General features: G+C 42.9%; 1 pseudogene across 1 annotated transcript; it reads right to left on the bottom strand.

Moving 5' to 3' along the window:
* Nucleotides 1-614: 614 nt before the first annotated feature.
* On the bottom strand, nucleotides 615-5,143 carry LOC311051522 (ATPase GET3-like; annotated as a pseudogene). The gene is made up of 3 exons: nucleotides 4,573-5,143; nucleotides 3,168-3,207; nucleotides 615-677 (listed from the first exon to the last, which is right to left on the bottom strand). The product of its transcript is annotated as an ATPase GET3-like (transcript).
* Nucleotides 5,144-9,011: the final 3,868 nt, after the last annotated feature.

Genomic DNA, 9,011 nt, shown 5'->3' with positions numbered 1-9,011 from the left:
TCTACTGGCTCTTTCACCAACGTGTGCAGTATGTGCGAAGAGATAAGTGTTCTGAGGCAGACTACAGAAAACCCAAAACTATTAGTACATGAAAATAGTGTAGTGAAAATATTGCACTTTGCCTGTTGTGATCGTTTAGGATGGGCCCTGATTTGCCGACCCAGGGCTGTGTCAGTCGTGCACTGCAGCCGTCAGCAGGGCTTAATCAATGCCGAAGCGGGCCGTTTGCCTACCCAGGGCTGTGTCAGTCGTGCGGGGCAGTCAACAGCAGGGCTTAGTCAATGCCGCAGCGGGCCAGAGCTCAGCTCCGGGACCTACCCCCTGCACTCTGTTACATCTAAGGTCCGTTTTCCCTTCCATGTTCCTTCCCTTGACCTTTTAATGGTAAAAAGTACCATGGACAGCACTGATTTTTGATTGATTGATTTGTTTGAAAGTTATGTTAAAAAAGATAAATACAGGTAAAATACCATGCATTCACTGAAATAACACATCAAGGATAAGAAGATACAATAAAGGTCAGACTTTTTTCCATTGTGGTCCTTGGTAGATTTCTGTGTGTAGTTAGGATATGTGTGTGAGATCAATAGTCAGATAGACTGATCTGATATCAGTTAATAGTTGCCGTTGGCTCTGTATTTTCCAATGGCCAGTGCAAATTCCCCCCCATAGCAATCCTACACAAATAAAGAAAAGAGATCAGGGAAGTGGAGGTACAATCGACAAGAGTGAGCGAGAAAAAGAGCAAGAGAGCGAGAGAGAGCTGTTTACGCACCTCCCGCTTTTAGACAGAATCGTTCATAAATAAATAAAAGATGACGCTAATATTTAGTGTTCTGCCATTGCTACATTTTTATGAGAGTTCTCTGATTAATGCATTCTTTGATGTGTAAACAATAGCCCTTGCGTTGTTATTTGGCCTTTCAGAGGTGGTAGGCCTATGGTTAAATAAATTAAAGTTTACGGAAAAAGTTAAATATTTTCTGCCTCTAAATGACTTGATTTAATTATTGAGGGTTATGTTTCAAACAGCATAGCTCTATCAGACCAATATATCCATTGAAATACCAATAAAGAGCCAATATATGCCAGAAAATGATATTTCTGAGCTGCCCAAAAGAGATCAAAGCTCCTCCCTGGTGACTGGAAGGTATTTTCTGAATCAAAATGGCTTGGTTTAATTCTTGAGGATTATATTTCAAACGTTTTAGCCCAATCAGAACAACAGTCCAACAGAGGACATCTCTTTTTTTGTTACGAGTAATAATGCATATTACTGTATGGCTTATATTACCTTTTAGACTGAGGTATCTCCACTGTTATATTGTCCTTAATGTCTGATAAAAATGTGGGTACATTTTGTGCAAAGCGGGCCCCTCCCACACATTTGGAAGTCAATCGTAGCCAATCAGAAGGGGAAATGAAAACTCTGATATAGCTATCTTGATCACACAATCCCAAAATGAATGCATACCGATTTGTGTGAGTTTCGTACAAAGTCTGTAGGAGTAGTTGAATGTGAATATGGTCTCTGTTGGGTGGAAACCTTGTACTGTATGACCAAAAACGCTACTTTTCAGGAAATTCAAATTATTGATTAATGGATCAATTAGTTAGAGATTTAGGCACAAGCTTAAATGGTGTCCAGTATTGAATCATGAAAAAAAGATACAAGTTTCTGCCACAGTTTATAACAGAGACAGTGTCATGCATTTATTTGAAGTACTAAATAACCACACATATAGTAACTTAATTTAACTAATTGCTGAATGTAATCATTGCTAAATCCCCCATGTGTATACAGTCACTCCTGTCACTACCAACCCCTACTATTGGTTTAGGGTGTAGACAACCACACATCTTCTCCGATACACATGGAATTGCTATCCGTGTATTTTCACCTGACATTTTAGAGTTTAACCGTGCGGGGGTAACACATGGGAGGAACACACAATCCCAGTTCTGCTCCCTGCTGAACAGGCATAGGAGTCACTAGTGCAGCAACAAGAACACCTTCCCCTGCCGGCTTTGCACCTTGAAGGGACCGTGCAGGAATCAAAGCCCAGTCTCCACAGTGGTGGTTAAGCACTTTACCCTGTGCCACCGTACGCCACCCCCCAGTCTACTTTCCAACCCATCTATTCAGTCGAGCAGACTAAAAGTTTAATTCTTCTGAAAGGTGATTTACTGTGCATGTGTTATGCCTTTAGTGCACCCTTTCACAGAGGTTAAACATAAACCCCACAGATCTAGAAAAGTGTTCTATTTAACGTGGCTAGCTTTGGGATAAATCAATGCAAAAGTGGGATCCCTGGCCGGGGACAACCGGTTTATCTCTCGTGAATGCATTTTCTAATTTGTCTGGTAGTCACTGTACAGGGGGAACTGAGCCAAAGCAGTCTGGAATGCTTTGTGTCTCAGCGCTGCCTATCGATTGAGCCTGTTTCAGGCTCAGGTTAATGAGAACTGTTAAATTATGCAGACGCAGCACCGCTATGTGCACACAAGCTCTCTCCCCCTCCATTCCCTCTCTCTTTTTAATCTTTCTCTTTTTCTTTGCAGTTATTCTTTACCTCTGTCCATCTCACCCTCTCTACCTCTTTCTCGCCCACTCCTGCCCATTGTCTTCCTCTCCTCTCCCCTCTTAATCCCCTTTCCATCATCTGCCTTTCATGCACCCCCCCCTTTCTCCCCCCCGCTCCACCTACCCACCAAATTTCAGATGCCATTGTGTCGCTGACTGGCATGAAATTCAAAGGCACCCTTTACTCCCAGAGTTGAGAGATGCACTTTAGGAGATGCAGGAACAGCAGTAAGAGGAGCAGGTCATTTTTCAAACGGACTTGTTTCCACAAGCTTATTGTCTCCTTTGTCTTTCAGACGGTCTTGAACTGGCTCAGTGAAGGTGCTCAGTGAAGGCGTGGAGTTAATAAATGGAAAGCAATAACCCTTCAGATCCCAAAGGAAAGCATCTGGTTCTTACTCTTGGCTTAAATTAAAACTTTCTTACTTTGGTGTGTGCATGCATGAGCACAAACATGACAGTTTCGCAGGATTGCGCCCACTTGTTGCTATGCTTGTCAGATTGCACGCGCCTCCCTACCTGCCAGCTGGCCTCATTGAAAATGAATTACTAGATGCATCAGTCGCTCCCTGTGTGAAAATACCTTAAGGCTCCAGATGAACTGGAGTTCAAATACCACAGTTCTGTCAGAGGGAGCCAAGAGCAAAATAATGATTCAATACTTAGTAGATTTGGATATTTAAAAAGTCTTGAATTCTCATTCTATAAAGGGTGTGATCCCAAAGAGGTCCTATACCCCTTCAAATAAACTGGTTTGGGAGCTAAAACTGCAAAGGCTCAGTCACCCTTAGTATTCAGGAGGACAGCCCAAAGGCTTTGGTCAGAAGACCCTGAGAGATCTCCCAGTGTCCAGGGAACACAATAATTCTGTATGTGGTCATTACAGCATCTGTTCATAAAGCTTGTTTTTTTGTTGCTGGCTTTGCTAGTAATACATTTTCAGAAAAAAGAAAATGTAAGAAAAAAAACATCTGTTTCCAAAACCCTTCCTGTGAGTGCATGTGCATTTGTGTTGGGCACAGCCAGCTGGCACTCATGACTAAAATATTAATTTAGAGAAATGGCCAGATAACACATTTACTGTATGTGGAAAGATTGTGAAAATTATACCAGTGAAATATGATGTCAAAAGTCACTTTTTTAATTGAAAATGTTACACAATGAGTAACTTTAATTGAAAGAAACAGCATTGTGTCACAAGTTCCTGTAAAGAAGATTCGTATGTTTTTGGAGGCTTGCTTATCATTTAATGCTAAAGGAAAAGGACCAATAGACTGCTGTATTTTATAAGAAATGCTCTTGGAGCCTATTGAGGACATCTGTTTTGTCAGGGTTGAGCTGGAGGAAGTTCTATGACATCCAGTCCTTGACTATTAAACAGTCTTCCAAGGTAGAGAGCTTACTAAGGTCATTCAGTCGGAATGAGAAATACTGCTGTGACCCAACAGTGGTAAGAAATATACTTGAGAAGCATGTAAACGTACCCTTGAACCCTCCTCATGTCAATGGAGGAGTATTGTGTGTGTGTGTGTGTGTGTGTGTGTGTGTGTGTGTGTGTGTGTACCTTATGTATCCCACCCCACACCCTTGCGTGGCAGGCACACTCATAAAGACTTTATCATGTGCGCGCACACACGCACTTACTACACTTTATACACTCATCTCACTACATAACTTCGTACACACCTCAAGCTGACAGGTGAAAGAGAGAGCTGGAGGAGACATAATCGTAAATAGACACAGAAAAACTCCTACCTGACAATGGGAGTCAAAGCAATCAGGTGCAGTCCCAGTTAAACCATTGTTGAAGATTACTAAATACAATAAAGCAGGTCTTTCATCCTCCAGCAGCAACAGAACTGAACGCTCCTCACCACCTCCCAGCACGTTTTGATAGCCTGAAGTGGCTCAGAGTAGATATAGGTTGTATGTGTGTGTCTGTGTGTTCATAACTGCATGTGTGTGTTGATTTATTTTTCTCCATTGACGGTAACTTAACTATGTGAAAATCTTCATACAGATCCGCCATCTGATCTAAATATTTTGACAGATTTTTATGCCGGGCCTCACACATCCTGCACGGTTTATCTGCATCACGGAAAACCAGCTGGTTGACAATGATGTTGTATGTGTCAATACGGCACTTGGTCAGCTGCTCCTGGATCAGCCACTCTGTCTCGTACAGTGACAGGAGTTCAGCGATGTATACACAGATGAAGGTGGTCTGCTCAGGATCTTTAAACTGTTAACTGACTGAGAGGATGACAGGCAGGGTCTATCTATTCTAACTTAGAGGCGAGCTGGTCTGTGTTCATATCCCCCAGACCCAGCGTATTACACATCTGAGAGATCTGCATGAGTCTACCCGGACTTCACTCTACGATGGTGGGGAAGTTGAGCAGCTGCAGTGTGTGGCCAGTAGGGGCAGTGTCAAACACCACCACCAGTGAAGTTCATGCCTTTCACTAACCTCATGACCTTTGCATTGCTCAAGGTCTCATCAATGCCAGGGAAGGCGCTCATGGCTCCCTGCATCATCTTCTTTCCCATGCTCAGCATCAGAATCCGAATTTTCAGCTTTATTGTCACATCACAGGTTTACAGACGTAAAGAAGTGGGTTATATTCGTTTTCGTGCATAGTTCCCATCATATCGTTATTTACATAGAATAAATAAAGGGAAGAAGATGGCGGGGGGAGGAGATCAACAAGAAAAAACAAACGGTCGGTATAACAAGTTTAACATCGGTTGCATCTTCGAATTCGTCTTCCAATCAATCTGCTATTTTCAATGAATGTTCCCCCCAGAATAGGGGACGCTAGGGTTCATGTGGTTAAAACTGATTCAATGCACAAAGTATAGAACACTTTCAACAGACTTGTCAACATGCATGCAGGTCCGGTTAACTGGGTTTATTGCAGATATAATTATGGTCCATGGTCCATGCACTACATGGCCACTTGGGCACTACAGTGATGCATCAGTCTTTACTTCATTTTAATTATTTGGCTATTTTTTCAAAAAAATGTTTTGGCTGAAATCATGCCTCATGTTTGTGGTTGAGGCACTAGGGTGGGCCCCAAGCAGATTCAGCAGGGGGCTCAGAGATGATGCTTTGCATTGCAAAACTCATCATTATGCGTGTATAATTATTCTGGGATGTCTGTTGGCACCAGGGAGTTGGATTAAATGGCTTTTAATGGCATTTTATTATTGCGGGATACACACACACACACACACACACACACACACACACAATCACACACACACACACACACACACACACACACACACACACACACACACACACACACACACACACACACACACACACACACACACACACACACACACACACACACACACACACACACACACACAGAGAGACCCAACACACATAGACGCAACACACATGCAAAATCTGTTAAAGATAATTGCTACCGTGTGTGCAAAATACACAATGAACACGTCGCAAAAAACTTTATTCATTTATTTATTTTTGAAAGTATTGACCGTAGGTAATTAGAGCATATTAACTGATCTTTCGTCTTCCAATGGCTTTTGGCAAGCAGTAGAGAGAAAACAGGCACACCGAGAGAGAGAGAGAGAGAGAGAGAGGGAGAGGCACTGAGCAGATGATTGGATTCTAATTGTGAACTTGCTCTTTCGATTCGTCTGTTTGATCATGAACCGCTGGCAGCTCTGTGTGTTGGAGGCAGGCAGAGGTCTGGGGCCTCCCCTCCTCAAAGCTCGCTAGCTATGGCGTTTCCCCTCGCTGCTTCTTTCAGCATGAAAGGTAACAGTATCTTCTCCGCTCCTGCTCTCCGCAGTCTGCTCGTGACAGCTGGGGAGAACGTATATGGAAGACAGTGGCTGGGGGTACACTATAGATGCCCTCACGCTTCAGTGTTCCTTCCATTAAATCTACTCATGAATCAAATTAACTTTCCTTCCCTCCCCTAGCGCTCACTTTTTCCCTGTGAACTCACCGTACACCCTAGCCCTAGTTCCGTGGCTCTCGATAAATGCTGGAGAGGTGTAACAGAACGAATAAATGGATTCTCACATAAATAGACTAAACAATTAAAATATAAATCATCCTAATTAACATGCCTGCTACTGTACTATAGCTGCTGGAAAGCTCAGTCATTAGCATAGCACAATGTGCTTTTCCACCTTATTGGGTCCTAATTGTGGATGGCTGTCGGGGTACCTCCTCCTGGATAATGATGCCATATATAGGAGTAGACAGAAAGAGAGTATAGTGGGAAACCGGTATATAGAGAATGTTCATTTGAACTACAGTACCCTGTCTTTTTTTTTCTTCTTTCTTTTTGGTGAAAGTGGAAAAACAATGTAAATGCATCCCGTTTCTAGTCTGTGAAAGAGAAGCAATGGTATAGACATAGAGGATTGGACATCACAGGTGTGACACCATGCAACTAGACACCTACAGACTTCAAAAGACTTAGGGAGATAAATGTGAGAAAAGTTTAAACCAAAACAACATTGCATATTCCGCCGAGAAACAAAGAAGCTAACTATCTTTAATTCATTGCTGAAGCATCCCCACCAACAAAACTTTATAACAACCATGCTCATCATATCTTAAGCCTCAACTGCTGCAGGCATTTATGTCTGTGAATAAGCAACATTGTGAGATGTGTAAAAAAGTTCATGATGCTTTTATGATGCTCCTGTAATTATACCACAAGAGACCAGACTACTGCGTTTAATCTCCCCACACTCTCTGCCCCTCTCCTCCTTTCCTGGCTGCAGGGCAGGAGTACAGGATGGCCCCAGGGCTCCCAGCCAGGCTGTCAAACTCTGACCCCAGGGACTTGGTTGGGATACTGAGGCAGCTGGCACCCTTTGATGGATTCTAGTTGAAAGACACCTAACTCTCCTGAGTCCAGACTGGCTGCGAGTGAGATAAGGTAGAATTATCCATATGTCTGTGAAAATGTAATTTCACCGTGGTTTCAAAACGTTTGAAGTAGCCATGGTGTCAAGCGAGGCCCGGCCTAAAGGATCCTAGAAAAAACACATTGCGCAGCCCAAAACAAGAATTCAAAAATATGTTCACCTGTTAATTTGCTCTTGTGTTGAATGATCGTTAAGGTCCATGTAAGGCACAACACTAGGCCTTAATTAATTTAGGTAATAACTAGAGGTTCAGGATGCTATACGGCCTTCACACCTACATCGCACCTCCAATCCGACTCATGACGTTTGTTTTTTATTTGTTTGTTTGGGTCTGATGTCATGCTGTCAGTCAGCATGACACGCACCATATTTGGGCGTAGCTGCAGTGGGAACTCTGTGTGATTATGTCTGATTCATAGTTAACTCTATAGATGGTTATGTCTGAGTCATAGTGAACTCTATATGTTATGTCTGAGCTATAGTGAACTCTATATATGGTTATATCTGAGTCATAATAAACTCTATATGGGTCATAGTTAACTCTATACAGTATATGGTTATGTCTGAGTCATAGACTAGTAAACTCTATGGTTATGTCTGAGTCATAGTGAACTCTTTATGATTATGTCTGAGTTATAGTGAACTCTATGGTTATGTCTGAGTCATAGTGACGGGGTGGTGGTCCGTCAGCAGGCACGCCCACCCCACCCAACCATTAGCTAATTTTAATATATTAGAGGTTTGGGCGGCCCGAACACCTACGTTGCACCCCTGATCCGACTGATATGCCCATATATGGAGATCTCTGTATCTGTCAGTCCTTGTTCCATGCCCATATATGGGCACGCCCACTTTTGTGCCCATGTATGGAGCTGACTGATTGGAAACTCCTTATATGGTTATGGCTGAGTCATAGTGACATGAGTGTGATGATCGTGATGGTTCACCGGCCCGCCGGCCGGTCCTCCCATTAGACAATTTTAATATAGGATTATAGCATCAACTAGAAGTTGCGCTCCTCTGAGCGCCCTTTCCAGGCTGGGTTGCTTACCCAGGGCCTGCAAACTCTGGAAGTCAGTCATCATAGCCAATTCAGAATGGAATGTGAAATATCTGACCGATACATCTTGATCACATGACTTCGGAGAGAACGTGTATACCGATTTGCGTGACGTTTGGACAAAATCTGTAGGAGTAGTAGCAAAAAGTGTGTTTTGCAAAAGAATGGCACAAATGGCTGGATCAGGAGTGCGTCATGTTCCAAGGAATCCAGGGAATAAAATCTTGACTTTAAGACCTACAGTTGAAGAGTTATAGGCCAAGACATGAAATGGCCTGTTAGCTCCCCTATGATGCCAATTTGAAACATTTTGGGGCAGAGGTTCTTCCTTGGCCTACTGGGAGTGTCCATGCTCCCAAGTTTTATGCTGATCAGAAACACAATGGAAACAAGGCCCCAGGATTTTTTTGTGTTATCCTTTTAGCTCAAATATCTGACTGC

The sequence above is a fragment of the Gymnoscopelus microlampas genome (genome assembly GCF_963454915.1).
Source record: "Gymnoscopelus microlampas genome assembly, chromosome: 9".
In the NCBI taxonomy this organism is placed as follows: Eukaryota; Metazoa; Chordata; class Actinopteri; order Myctophiformes; family Myctophidae; genus Gymnoscopelus; species Gymnoscopelus microlampas.
This window is presented reverse-complemented; position numbering and strand designations above follow the sequence as displayed.